Source organism: Macrobrachium rosenbergii, chromosome 12, assembly GCF_040412425.1.
Source record: "Macrobrachium rosenbergii isolate ZJJX-2024 chromosome 12, ASM4041242v1, whole genome shotgun sequence".
Classification (NCBI taxonomy): domain Eukaryota; kingdom Metazoa; phylum Arthropoda; class Malacostraca; order Decapoda; family Palaemonidae; genus Macrobrachium; species Macrobrachium rosenbergii.
In genome coordinates, this window is record NC_089752.1 from 45,917,386 (window position 1) to 45,932,613 (window position 15,228).

Below are 15,228 nucleotides of genomic sequence, written 5' to 3' on the forward strand. Positions count from 1 at the left end.
CCACATGAGGAGCACTGACGGGACTAACCTCCCACAGGTTTTAATAACCTGTTGGAATATACAGAGTATAGGCCAAAGGCCAAGAACTATGAGGTCATTCAGCGCTGGAACGGATATTGTGAATAGGTAGGTTCGGAAGGTGTAATAGGAGGAAAACCTCGCAGTTGCACTATGAAATAATTGTTAAGAGAGGGTGGATAGCAAGATGGAAGAAAGATAATACGAACAGAAGTACAGTAACAGGAGTGAAAGGGGTTGCAGCTAGGGGTCGATAGGACGCTGGAAAGAACCTTTGGCAATGCCTACAGTGCACCCTGTAAGGTGCAATGACGAGACTAACCCCCCATGGGTTTTAATAATCTGTTGCACTGCATATTGAAAAAATGAACGGCTAACTTTTAAGCCTGGTAGAGATTTGCTACACAGAATCGTACTGACATCGATGTCAGCAGGAAGAAGAGGCATGAGCGAAAAGGGTGAAATAGCAGTCCCCGCCATTACAATTGGATATTTTTAGAGGCATGTCATTAATCCCTTAGTACAAGACTGCTTTCAATTTAACGCTGCAACATCATTTACTAAGATAAAATAAAATTAAATATTATAAATTATACCTGGCTATTTCTCCCGACTCGCCTTTCCTACAAACACTTATAAACTCCTACAGCGCTACTGAAAGAGAAAGCAAGCGCCTGACCTTCAGTCTGAAAAAGTCAAGTGAACGCAAGTGAAGCAAAATGGAACAAAGTCGCAGCATCGAATAACATATACCGGTATTGCGTCGTCTTATTCCTAAAGAAAAAAGACAATAGCCATAGGAGACTTTTGTTGAAACAAGAATAATAATTTTGTATGAAAAAACGAATTGAATAAAATTATTTTATTTCCACTTCAAAAAAGCTCGATGCAATACGAGAGGAGTTCAACTACATTGAAAGCTGCTTGGAAAACTGTACAAAATATGGCCTCTATCCAAACTTTTCCAGTCACGCAACAAGAAGCAATTTTAAATAGAACTATTTAACCAACAGAAGTTGGTTTTTCAAAGCTATCAATACTGCGACCTAAAATCTCTCGCCCACACTAACCTGTTCGTAGACCGAATGGAACGACTTCTATCGAATTTCTCCAACCATTATAAAGGAAAACTCATCGTTAGCAAGCAACAGGGGAAGGATTTCTAATTAATTTACAGGGTGGCAATTACCTTGCAAATGAAATACAAGTCAATAGGTTTCCTCAGCATAAGCAGCCTGCACGTGGATGTATACCAGATGAGAGAGAGAGAGAGAGAGAGAGAGAGAGAGAGAGAGAGAGAGAGAGAGAGAGAGAGTAGTTTCGGGGAGGAGAGGGGTACAAGAGAGATTTGAACATTTCCCAGAATAATAAGTCACCAGAAACTTAATTTTTCTCTAATAATGTCACGTTTAATACTTCCCATCTGCGATAACTGATGAATATAATTACATCTATAGGCCTATTACTACTCTACCGATGAGTGAAATCAAGACGGTTTCCAAGGATAAAATTCAAAACGGCCAAGGAGGAGTCTAGGATGTGCTACATTCACAGCATATATACATTCTAAAACTCCACAACCAGTTTCTGAAAGGATATGCATGTTAAGTGATAAATTCATATAAAACCCATTACCCACTCTAAAAATAAATAACAGCCTAAAACCTAGAGTCCAAGACCAAACGAAGTTCCATAAGAATTAGGAAAACAATTCTTTCAAGTACCAGACAACACATATTACTCTCTCTCTCTCTCTCTCTCTCTCTCTCTCTCTCTCTCTCTCTCTCTCTCTCTCTCTCTCTGAGTGAGTGTGTTTCTTCCCCTTTCTCATAAATGACTAATGGTTTGCCATTTGCGAAATAGTGCTCGTAAAATCAAACGGAACGGGCCTCTTAATATCAAATCGACAAACTGCAGGCATTTGAGAGGCGACCGTAAAGGTGGGTACACACATGCGAACCGAACCTTGTATTGTAACCGATTCTTGTAACAAAAACGTAAGTGTGGACGGTTCCTGGAACCCGAACCCCAATGGGCGAGGTTTGAGGCTATTCGCCCTCCGTCCCGGTAATTGTCGGTTTTGGGTCCCGAATCAAAGGGAGTCTCTTTGCACGTTACGCAGTGCGTGGACGGGACCTGTATTTTTCACGTATCAACAGAGGTTCTCAGACGACGAACAAGGCCGTAAGTAGAGTCCCTTGTTTTTCAGTCTCATTTTGTAAGTTCGTATATATCTACCACAAACTGATTGGAATGAGGAAGAGGTCCTTCTTGGAATCTCATGTCAGCGAGTAATTCCCGACCACTGTATTCTACCCTTCTAGTATATAAATTGATTGCCACCATCTTTTTTATTTGCTTCATCCTCGTTAAATATAATGTATATAAATTTTAGCTGCTTTGCATGGTGGCCATTGGGTTACGGACAGAGACAGACCGATGATCGCAGTGGATTGCAATGAAGTGACGTGCTTACGTGGTTACGGTTCGTCCTCAACATTTTGACACCTTGTAACCGTATATGCGTAACTCAGTTACACATACAAGGTTCGGCTCTCATGTGTGTACCCACCTTAAGATTTTACATTTTCGAATACAATGGGCAAGGTTATTTTCCCTTAAGCTCCGTAGTACGGTCATGCTCAAATTTGAGATGACATGACTCTTTTTCCATCGTTCAAAATCTCAGACGCAACGTAATAGCTGCCAAGTAGTGTTAAACTTTTTTTTTATTCCTAATGTCAAACATGTCGACAAGTTTGTGAATTCACAGCTAAAACTGTTTTCCTTACGGCTATATAAATATGAGCCCTTTTATGCATTGGTATTATTTCGTAATCTGTGTGATTTGAAATAATTGCTTAGCTCCAAGAGGGTGATAAGGTTAGTGGTGCCGTCAAACAGAATGCTTCTTTATTGGTTAACTACCTCTGCAGCATTATTACCTAATACGCTCAACAGTCATAACAATATTTTCAAAATAGGAATACGAATTACAAGTGTTCTTTGAATGTCAAAATTTTAGGCTGTGTTCAAGCTGCTGTATATGTTAGGAAATGGTCTATAGGCCTAAAAAAAATCATCTAAACCTTCTGAGATGTAATCTCTGTTGCTAAAGAATTTATTTGTAGAGATTATCTGTTCATTGAAGAATTAAAGATGATGATGATGATGATTAAAATTATATGGATTATATCGAAACTTTGACAAGGGGACATTAAAAATTTTTAGATGATAATTAAGCACTCTCTCCTATACCATCTCAACATAATTCATTACGCAGTAACCAAAAGGAATGAAACCCTTCATACAATTACTAACTGAATCACCTCGTGAGTAATTCGTTAAATAATTATTGTGTACGAATTATCCACGCAAAACGTGAATACACATGTAAATTTATATCGGTCGACATAACAATCTCGCATAGATATAGAATCTGCAACTAAACACGTCATCATGCTCTGGCAGAGCAAATACCGTCATCCAATAATAATGAGCCGCAAAGGTCTTAATCCAGCTGAGCCCCTTCGAATGTCCTGCCAATTTACCGAAATAGGCGATGACTGGGACAGACCTCTGGTTGAATCCGAAATCTGAACGCATGAGTGTAATGATACTGGGTGCCATTGCAATATAACCTACTGTGGTTGTGCCGGACTGCTGAAACCTTAAAATCATATGAATTCAAATCCCCCCTCTCTCTCTCTCTCTCTCTCTCTCTCTCTCTCTCTCTCTCTCTCTCTCTCTCTCTCTCTCTCATTAAATTAATGAAAGCTATCAAAACACAAGTTATTTGAAGAGGGTTACTTGATAATGAGGATTATTACAGGAACCGGAAGTAAACAAGGAAGCAATAAGCACTTTAAACAGTTTTTATTTACTGTTCAAGTGGTTTTGAATTTTGTGTTTTAAGAGCCCGAGCCACTTTCATCACTTCATCGAATCAATTGTCCATTATGAAGTATGAAATGTACTAGCTCCAGTTATTTAATCTCACCATTAACCGCTAACGGTGATCGGTGTATTTCGGTTTACACACTATGGTTAAAAAATGTATAAATAAAAGCTTAATATACGAACAAAATAAGGGTCATGCTTATTTGAAAATATGAAGGTATTTTTTGATTTGGGCTGAAGATATTACGAAATATTACAAAAAACATTTTCACGGTCAATTTCTCAGGAACATGAAAAAATTTCTGAAAATACAACAATACAGTTTCAACTAGACATTTTCAACGAATGCATACTACCAAAGTATGCATAATTCTGACAAGAGAGAGAGAAGGAATAATTCTGACAAGAGAGAGAGAGAGAAGGAAGGGGAGAAGTGAATAAAGAGAAGTCTGTGAAGGTATTAAGTGTGGGGTATTCCTATTCTCACCCCAGTTAGTTATTCCCGACTTCTTCGAACCCGTAAGAAAGTTATGTTTGTTAAATTTAGTTACCTCGCGTGAACTTAAAAAGAATATGCAATAGAAAACTTCGTTTACACACGAGAATACCGTTTAGTGTCTTGACCAAATTAACTTTTAAAACATTATTCCCCCCTCCAAGTAAGTACTCTATTCAGTTTACTCAACGTTTAACATTATCTCAAAAGTAATGTCTTTATTATTAATATGATAGTTCATTTTCCATTTATGTTATCAGTAATAATCTTATTACAGCAGTTAGTAACAATTTTAGAAAGACCAAAAACAGAGAGCAAAACTGTCAAAATGGTTATATTGATACTATTAATGGGTGGATTACACGAAGAACGAAAATTAATGTTATGATCTTTATTTTTACTACCGAACCTACTATTTTCTTTAAAACATCCCAACATGAAACAGTTGCTGACAGTACTATCTTGTTAACTGCAGCATTTCTCATCTCATCTTCTTAAATCACTTAGAGGGCACCATCATATGAGACGATCGAAATGCCCTGAGGAACAAAAACAAGTAAACCAATGTTTAAAAGAAAACTGGGATCTCAGCAAGTCACGCAAGCAAGATTATCCAAACCGATTTTCTCACAAACTGACAATTTTAAAAGAGGATTACATCAACCTGAATAATGATGGCGGCAGTCGCACATCATCATATGCACTGGCCTTTAAAACATTTTCTAAATACTCTTTTTGAATCATCTGTTTCTATGTCAATAAATCAGAAACCCACTGAAAAACGTATTGCTACTTTTTCTTTCTAAAAATTTTGAAATATCTATTGCTTGCATTACAGCATTCTAGCTCTTAGCCAGTTCCAGGGTATAAACTTAACCCATCCTGCAACAACAGTAAAAGCGGCCAGGTGAAATCTACACGAATTGCGTCATGCAACTGTTGCAAAAGAAAACTAAATCAAACGGTTAACCTCCTTTTACTTCAAGAATCATCTGCATCGGCAGATGGGAACAACTCGAGACATCAAACTGACCCAATTGTCTTAACTCCCTAACCCCGAAGGAAACCCAACTTTAACAAACCTTAACACACAATCTGAATTTCAGGTAATTTGGTTCTCAGCTTTTCGTACAGGGAAGAAAAAAATTCGCTCTGATAAGGAGACAGCAGTGGCACTGGTATTACTTCCATAATCACAAGCCCAGTTCCAGCAAGATAACCCTAAAAATCTTGGGTTCTTGCAAGCTGCGTGTCTAAAGGGCTCGTACGCAGAGCGGCAAGATTACCCTGAATTTTCAATACAAATGTGTAGTGGTAATATGATATAAACCTGAGTTATAATCCTCACCTTCCTCAAAATTCTCACAAGCTGCAACATCAAACGTTATTCCATGGCTTATTAAAATAATAATGAACAAATCATTAACTAGATTTTATCATTTGAGATGAAACAAAAAAAACATCCGTTCTACTAAAAACCCCTCTCATGTTTCTGTTAGTCTGTTATTTATTGCTTTACTCAAGGGATGAGTATTTTCTCAATTTAAGTAAAGTCACAGCGAGAAGGGAACAGCTGTTGTAGATGTACATGTGAGAGAGCGAGAGAAAGAGGAGATATTAAAAAAAAAGGCAGAATTAAACCACATTCCATCGTGATTTACTGTTTAATGGAAAATTTTTAATGATTAAATATATACGAAAAAAATCCTTGGACTAAGAATAAAATAAATAGCCACTCCAACTGCAATCGAAACCCGCAGAAGAGAGAGAGAGAGAGAGAGAGAGAGAGAGAGAGAGAGAGAGAGAGAGAGAGAGAGAGAGAGGATGCAGATAACGCTGTACTTCAAGCAAGGTGAGACAGCGAATATGCAAAGAGGAATGTTGGGAGAATGAACAAACCAATTATGAGGCATTAAGTTTAGGAGATTCACCATGAACTGGAAACACGAGAACCAAGTCCGAACCGATTTCCAACTTATTTCAGATATTTCCAAAACTAACGAAGAGATTTTTGGACACTTTGCCAACCCTTTTAATCACTGAATTGAATGCTATAAGATACCTTGTTAAGAAATAATGAAAATGATTATAACAGTTGATGATGCTGAAAGAAATATGGATGATTAATGAAGCGGTCATATTTCTACATTTTCTATATCACTCGTTATACTCATAATAAAGTATTCACAAAATATAACAAATAACGTCTATAAACGCTCACTAAACCACAGAATGACCGGAAGGGTAGGCACAAGAGATCACTTTTAAAAGCAAATGAATTGGATATCGCCGGCATGCGATTAATAAACCCGGCTGGATATTTGCATTCGGAGGGAAGCAGTTTTGGACATTAACCCTTCAATGAATTCGGCGGCAGACTTGGGGTTATATTAAGAAAAGAGTCACGGCCACTAACTGAATACCGGTTTGCTGATTTAGGTTAAATACGGACGATGTTGGATTTGGAGTCTATGAAAGTTAAGCTAGATTAATTTCAAAATGATTATGAATCCGAAATCACGATGTTCTAATTTAATATTCCCACTGAAAGGATCTGATATCCACGTGCAAAACTCGATGACGGATATTTGTAAGACTCAATGGAGAATTCATAGAGCATGAATAAATATAGACATTAATATTTGCTAAGCCTGTATGTCTGTATTCATAGCCTTAAAATGAAAAGAAAATTCCATACATTAGATATATGAAGGTATAGTGTTTTCCTTCATTGAAATAAAATAAAATTGAAAATCATCATGACCCATTCATATATACCACAACATTGGATTTCAGAATTACAAACATCAATTACAGTTTTAAAAATTATTACTATATCAAGAGACGTGTAATTTAACTGAACCATAAAAGATAATCATCAGCAAAGGAGACTCCTGAAAGTTAATGATGTGACAGGAGTTACTTTTATAGTTGCATTTTATACACAGTAATCACTCCCTTAACGTGTATATTCTTACAAGCGATTCTCCGACAAACGGTTCTTTAGTAAAATTTCAAAACATTTCGTGTATATTTTTCAAGATGGATTTACATCAGCATATTTCTCACATGTTAAATAATTAAATAGACAGTAAAACAGTGAGCGAATTAAACAAAAAAAAAAAGAAGAAAAACTGAACCCAATGCCACTTGACAACATCTTAGACTATCTCTTCCGGATACTTAAAGATGAACGTCTCAAGGAGGTCGTTAAATTCAAGGTCCGAAAAAGACCTCGCCCAACCAGAACAGTTTATACAACGATCTTTATGTTTGCCACACATACCTTATTATACATGCACATGAAAACAGACGAACGTACGTACGTATACAAGCACATTGGTAGTTATTCCAAGTACCGTAAATAAAGAAAAAGCAAAACCACGAAACTGCACGCCACGCTTACGCAAATTTTATAATACCTTGGTCACCTGCCATAGCATTTACTTTATACCGAGGTTCCACGTTGCTTCTTTGCCCAGTAAAGAACAACTTTTTAATTTCTCTATTGTTTTAAAACAGTGAAATGTTCTTCCTACTAAACGTAAACGCTCCTTAATGATTATATTTTTATTTAAAACTAGCATGCACAACTGCGTCATTTTTAAACGTGAAATTGTGCTTTTCATGTTAATATTCTTTTTAAGTAAATTATATTTATTGGTCTGGAAGCTTGATTCCACAGGTTAGTGGTCTTCTAAGTCTTGTGTCAGATGAATTTTTCTCTTTAGTGATTTATAATAATACAGACGAAATGAAAGCAAAATCGTCGTCATCATTATACAGCTAATCTAATTTTTCTTATCCAGTGCCTCAATCGCTCCTAATAATTTCTTCTATATTTCCTGGCAAAGTTCTTCTACGATTTCAAGAAGTTAAATGTGCATTTGCTTTTTGAATCAACTGCTTCTCCAATGTCTGTTTAAGCCTCCAGGAGGATGTTTTCCACCTCACTCCTTCTTTATTACCCTTCCCTCCCCTTTCCTTCATCAGGCTTCCTTTTAATCTCGAAGATCTAAAACCTCTTTATCGTTTCATGATATCTATCCCGTTAATTCTTCACTTTTTTACTTTATTGTCAGAGATCATTTTTGACATTACTGATATTTCTCTGTTATCTTCGAAAATATCAACATTATAAACATTAATATATAATATTCTCTTCCACTCATAAAGGTTTTACCATACTATTACCATTTATCTCTCTCTCTCTCTCTCTCTCTCTCTCTCTCTCTCTCTCTCTCTCTCTCTCTCTCTCTCTCTCTAGCTGTTAATCAGCTCTGTGGTCTGGTAAAACTAAGGTATACTTAACTTTCTCACTAAACTTATGTTGCAGAGTACCACTTATTTCACTAAATTTAGTTACGATCAACCTCTAATGGTGAGGTAATATGAAACACACCACTAATAGATTACGATTTATCATTATAATAAAGTAGTAAACAGAATATATGAGAAGCTTTCATCTTCTCCACTCATCTTCATTTTCTAAAGTACAGCCATTACTTCGTGAAAATGGAAACCTATGAATTCTGAATATATTCTCTCAACACGTCGAGGGCGTAACCATCATATTCATATGAGGGTCATTACAAAATAAAATACCTAAATAAATAGTAGAACAACCATTCTGGCCTACTAATAAAAACTTTCATGAATAATCAAATGTGGAAATCTGGACTGATAATTCAGGTGTCATATTTTAAAAATAAAAATAAATTTAAATTACTAAAGTGGGTAATGGAAATTAAAATAACGAGCTGCCTTACTATCAACATTTTACCAGTCCCTCCGTACGCAATGCACCCTCAAAATATGACAAGAACCAAAACACTTCTGGAATATAGAAATGCCTTGTGGTTGCAGTTCATTTCTCCACCAAATCATAACGAACATTATTTTCATGTTCAGAATAGAGAGAGAGAGAGAGAGAGAGAGGCTAAGAGAGAGAGCCAGAGTAACTAAGAGAGAGAGTTCGTGGTGCTGAGAGAGGTCCTCAGAACTTCTGTTAAGTCCCTTGGTATTGAGTTAAGTATCTAGTTTAAAGCCAGCAGTAATTAGATTTATTTTACGTGGCTAAGAACCAATACAACGGGACCTACGACTTATTGTAGAAGTTAATGGTGTTGAAGAGAGGTCCTCAGAACTTCTGTTAAGTTCCTTGGTATTGAGGAATGCCTACTGATCAGTTTATACAGATATTACATAATGAGAAACAAAGAGCAGTAGGGGTTTGGTGCGAGGGGTGTGGCATGGAAACCACTAACAGTTACGTACATAAGGTGGAACGTAAATAAGATCTTTCCTCCCGAGGCGAGATTTTGTATGAGAAAAAACAAAACCATAACGGTATCATGGTCTTCTTGTTCCAGAAGAGCGAATAAATGGTGAAATAAATCTTAATCTTTACTTCTGCCCAATATAGAGCAGAATTAAAAGAACACACACAAAGCCCCAACGTAGAAAAAATCTTAATGCCGAAAATATCCTCTAAAGGAGAACCTTAAAAAAACGAAAACATGATACCTTCCAGACTTTTTGTAATGAGAAATGGCACTCAATCTAATTCTGTTTCAAATTGGATTTATACGCTACAAATAATTGAAATTCTGCTTCAAAAATAGCACAAAACTATCATAATAAATATGAATGTCTTTGGACCATAAAAAAAAACAAGAAATATACCCGCCATGCATAACAGCAACATTTACCGGGCAAATTAGAAAAAAATCACGACAAACAAGTATGTATGTATGTTTATATATATATATATATATATATATATATATATATATATATATATATATATATATATATATATATATATATATATATATATATGTTGAATATATCACCTCTCCCTCTAAGAGTGCAATGATGCACCAGATCAACTCAATTTACTTATTCCGACTGAAACACCACTGACTGACAAAGGCGGGTTGTGGGAAAGCATCGCCTCTTCCTGGATTGTTTGTCATTCCTCACCTGTTAAATAATCTTTTAATCCTTATCTTTGACCTAGTGACTGCTCGAGCCTTCTTCCAGGTACCACTTTTTGGAGACCAAAAGAGAAAGTTGAGCACATGGTTCCCATATAGCTTGCACATGGCTGAGCAATATAGAAACAGATTGACAATCGAACAACATTAACGCCACATGGAATGAAAAAAGATGTAATCCTAACGAGGGCGTAAAAGGACGAACAACGACCCGTGAGCCCTCAGAACTCGGGTAACCAGAGAAATGCCCGGCCCTGGACTCCAGACACTTGTCCCTTGTCTCATCCGCTCCATCAGAGCCATGATTCTTTCCATGTGGCTGCTCTGAGCCTGAGTCGTTCTTTGTGATGAAACCCCTAATTCATACCCTCCCTGCTGGTGCTGAAGACGAGGTCCACTGTCTCCAACGGAAAGATAAAGTACCCAAAGCGAGATTTTGAATCAGTTGAATGTATCATTGTTCTACTGAATTAATTTTTCTTTCTGAAGTGTGATCTTTTCAGGAGACCTGATTTGTTTAGTGCAATGAGTAAATATTCAAGTTCACGTGTATACCAGTGCCTAAAATCGAGTTGGTTTGGCACCTTATGTGCAACCTCCTCGATTCCTTAATTACGCTACCTAAATGTGTAAGAAACCGATGCATTCTCGTTTGCAGACGGAGTTGCTAGCTGTGGAATCATCTGTTCACCTCTGTGCTTGTGCCGTGGTTATAACCACTGCCCCTCACCCAATGGTGTTTTACGTAGTAGATTTTTCCAGTTTCTGTTAATGTGTAAATTACTGTAAATTTAGTTATTCGACAGGAGTCTGTTTCACCTGTCTGGTTTTGCGAATTCTCCACTCTTCAGATTTATTTTGTTAAATGTAAATATAAGTGATTTTAAGTGCCCCATGTATAAGTTTCATATTCTCTCCAGGTAAAAATCTAAAAATCTAATATATATAGTATATATATATATATATATATATATATATATATATATATATATATATATATATATATATATATATATATATATATATATATATATATTATATATATATTCTCTACAAGCATCGTTACTTTGTCACCTGGCGTCCTAAATCAAATATCAAAGCTGAGAATGTTCTCTTTTTTATGCAGATATACATTCGCTTCGCGTGATTTTGGCCTCACAAAAAAACCTTGTGTTTTAGTTACAGTATCCTCAAGGACCAGCATATAAATTCGTTAAAACTCTATCACTCTCTCGCTCACTCCCTTGCATTCTCTTTTAACATTGTATTTTAGGCTACAACACCTTGCAATCTGCTATATCTCGTCCATTCACATTTTCATTCCAAATACTTTTTTCTTACCTTTCCATCGCCATGGGAGACGATTGATTGATTGATTGATTATATTAAAACTGGCGTCACAACATCTAGGTTATTGACGCCGTAATAAATTTAAATAGAAAACTAAAAATAAATAAGTTTAAAAAGGATTTCATATAAAAACATCTAAAAAAATATGTACATAATCATATTATCAATACTTACATATACTTTATATGTATAATTTAAATTTTGAGAAGCAACGTTTGGGAGGGGGTGGGAACGGCTCCAGTGGCTCCTGCCTGGAAAGTTATACCAATGCTGTTTTTGCCTGAATCTGATTCGAGGCAAGGGTATCGCCAGACCTTCCAACTAGTTTACTGAAATGGGTACCAGCTGGTCCTGTAAAGAAAAACAATATTGGTTCAGCAGGCTGTATCTGTATAATGTTTGCATTTTTGCAATATAAAGTTTCAATTACGTTTTTCATATATCTATTTTTCTGGGTGAATAAGAAACCAGCATTATTACTAATAATTTGTTTACAAAAATTTAAGAATACTTTTGAACACAATATGCTCCCTCTGTACTATTTATGGGTGTCCACAATTCCCAAGCTGTAGTCTGGACAATGTCTGCCACAATTTTTTAACTACTGTCTCCCACTCCTTATTGATATTTTACCAACTTAAATTCTAAATAACATTCCAATAACAATAATGTGCCAGTGGTACGCTCATCCAGCGATAAAGCAAAGATCATTCTTTCTTAGAAATACTTTGTACTATTAAAATTATCCTTTTTAGTATTCTTTGTATCGAACCTTCGCAGTGATTCCCAACTAAATCACTCTTGCATCTTTATATAAACTAATTTCTGAGTTCATTATTGTAATTAACAACTTACGGCTTGAACTCTGGTCGCTCTATGCTTGTCATTCATTCTAGAACATAACAAAAATACTGTATCTTAAACTAATAATACAATGGATGAAAAATTATTAAAACATTTCACACTATAAAATCACTGCAAATAATAATAATAATAATAATTTAATAATAATAATAATAATAATAATAATAATAATAATAATAATAATAATAATAAAAAAGAAGAAGAAGAAGAAGAAGAAGAAGAAGAAGAAGAAGAAGAAGAAGAAGAAGAAGAAGAAGAAATGACATAATTATCAATAAGTATCATTACAACCTATAAGAAAATTAACAGTAATTTTCCATTACTAAATGCGTACGGTATAAGATTTCCCTAGAATGGCTCCGTATGCATGTAGCAATAACCCAAACCCAGCACTGTTACTTTCATTAAATGATGCCAGTCCAAGATGAATCAAAATAAAGTTTAATGGATAAAATGATTTTCTCGTCCTTCGCGTGCGCTGATTAAGACTGTATTTGTGAAGAGAACTGGAAAATAAGACTTTGACGCCTACAAGTTACGTTCCATCCCTTTTCATCGCTAAGTTTCACATCCTAAATCTTATGACTCGCACTGGAGAGAGAGAGAGAGAGAGAGAGAGAGAGAGAGAGAGAGAGAGAGAGAGAGAGAGAGAGAGAGAGAGGTTATTAACCTATTAAACATCATGATTAGAAACTGAAAAAATTAATGATAATGAAGAAACTCAACCGAAAAATCCATCCTTCTCTGAATTCTGTTTTCAGAAAGAAAAAACCTGACACCTTCCACGCTGTGGATAACAATTGGTAGATAGTGTGACGGGGATGGTAATAATACAATCAAGGGTTGGCTCAGTAAAGCAAAAAAAAAAAAAAAGACAAGAATTTGTCACAGATGCCCTACCGGGCTCTAAGTGATAAATGGCGAGATCGTTAGTAAGCGATCATCATCACCACCTGCACCAATGGAAACAATGCAGACAACAAAATGCTATTTTTTTTTTTTTTTTTTTTTTTTTTTTTTGAAGACTAATAGTTTCATCTCTCTCTCTCTTCTCTCTCTCTCTCTCTCTTTCTCTCTCTCTCTCTCTCTCTCTCTCTCTCTCTCTCTCTCTCTCACACTTTATAGGAAGGTGGCATTTCTGCCGGTCTCAGGTCTGCTGATATTCTTCATGAAGGATTTTGTTTAAAATAAAGTGTCAAGATGTGATTCCCCTCAGCAGTAACGACAAAAATTTGACTACCGTCTCACCTGTCATTTGCAAAGCGTAAAAAAATTAGTTTGCAACATATATCACTGACTGTGGGCCCAAACTTGTAGAATAAAATAACACCATACGGCCAACCAGTCGAAATCCACCATCAGTAAATTCTTGCTCGCTATATGGGATGTATGCAGAACAGAATAATAACAGCCGAGATACTGTCTTACAGTGGTAAAAATGGTCTAGTATGTGGAGGTTCTAGTGGAAGTAACTATGGATTATATATCAGTGAAAAGTTTATATATACCAGTTACATGTTAGAATGGATGAGGAAGAGGAAGAGGAAGAGGAAGTGGGGAAGAACTTCTAAGTGAAGGATAGATAGCGTGGGAGGGGTAATAGGAGCTTGTAAGATGGAGGTGAATCACACAGTGAGTGTATATTTGTGTGTAGGGTTTTGACTGGTGATGAATATGTTTTGTGTAAGTGTGCTTATATGATGCGGATTGTGTTGTGTAAGTTTCTAAACTACAGTTCATCCATGATTCAGTAGCTTAAGTATGAATGGGGAAGTGACAGTTATTCTTTTTATCTGGAGTCAACCCCATATGGGAAACAGCATACATAAATACATACATACAAACATACATACATATATATATATATATATATATATATATATATATATATATATATATATATATATATATATATGTGTGTGTGTGTGTGTGTGTGTGTGTGTGTGTGTGTGTGTGTGAAAGAGAGAGAGAGAGAGAGAGAGAGTTTACATACATTTACAGTACTCCACAAAAATTTTAATTTACGGAATCAAATCGCGACAAATTCACTTCTACTGAGAATTCAAGAATGACAGTTATTATTTAAAAGCCGAGGTGTATCACAATCATACCAAGAAAATGCCCATCGGCAAAATCACTATCGTTCAGGCAATCAACTATTGCCAATTTTAACAAGTTCAAGGGGAATCGTTTTATGTACAACTGCTTACTGGGCAATCGTAAGAATTTCTTTTTCTCTTTAAATTCTTCCTGTCTGTTTCTCTAGTGATCACTCCTCTCCTCTTTGAGAGACTAAATAATAATAATCTACTTAAAGGAAAATATTCGTCTACGAAACCACTAATTAGGGGAAATATGACATAAATATCAGTATCAGGCGTCCAGTCACCAAGCAATCATTCAAACAAACGTTAAACAGAGAATATAAAGATAAAATGGGAAACAAAAATAATCCTAAAACATCCACAAAAATACGCAGTTCGAATAAAATGTTCTAAGAACATAAAAGTAATAGATTACGAAAAACAGAGAAGCCTTTTTCTCGTGGAGAGAACAACAAATAACGCCATTCAGGAAGAGGAGCCTTGGAAGACTTCCTTC

At 35.8% G+C, this 15,228-nt stretch overlaps 1 long non-coding RNA gene across 2 annotated transcripts in view; it reads right to left on the minus strand.

Moving 5' to 3' along the window:
- Nucleotides 1-15,228, minus strand: part of LOC136843646 (uncharacterized) — a 116,003-nt gene that overhangs the window by 67,387 nt on the left and 33,388 nt on the right. For both annotated transcript variants that reach the window (XR_010854629.1, XR_010854628.1), the window contains exon 2: nt 11,938-12,114. This is a non-coding gene — a long non-coding RNA (uncharacterized lncRNA). The remainder of the gene's footprint in view (nt 1-11,937; nt 12,115-15,228) is intronic.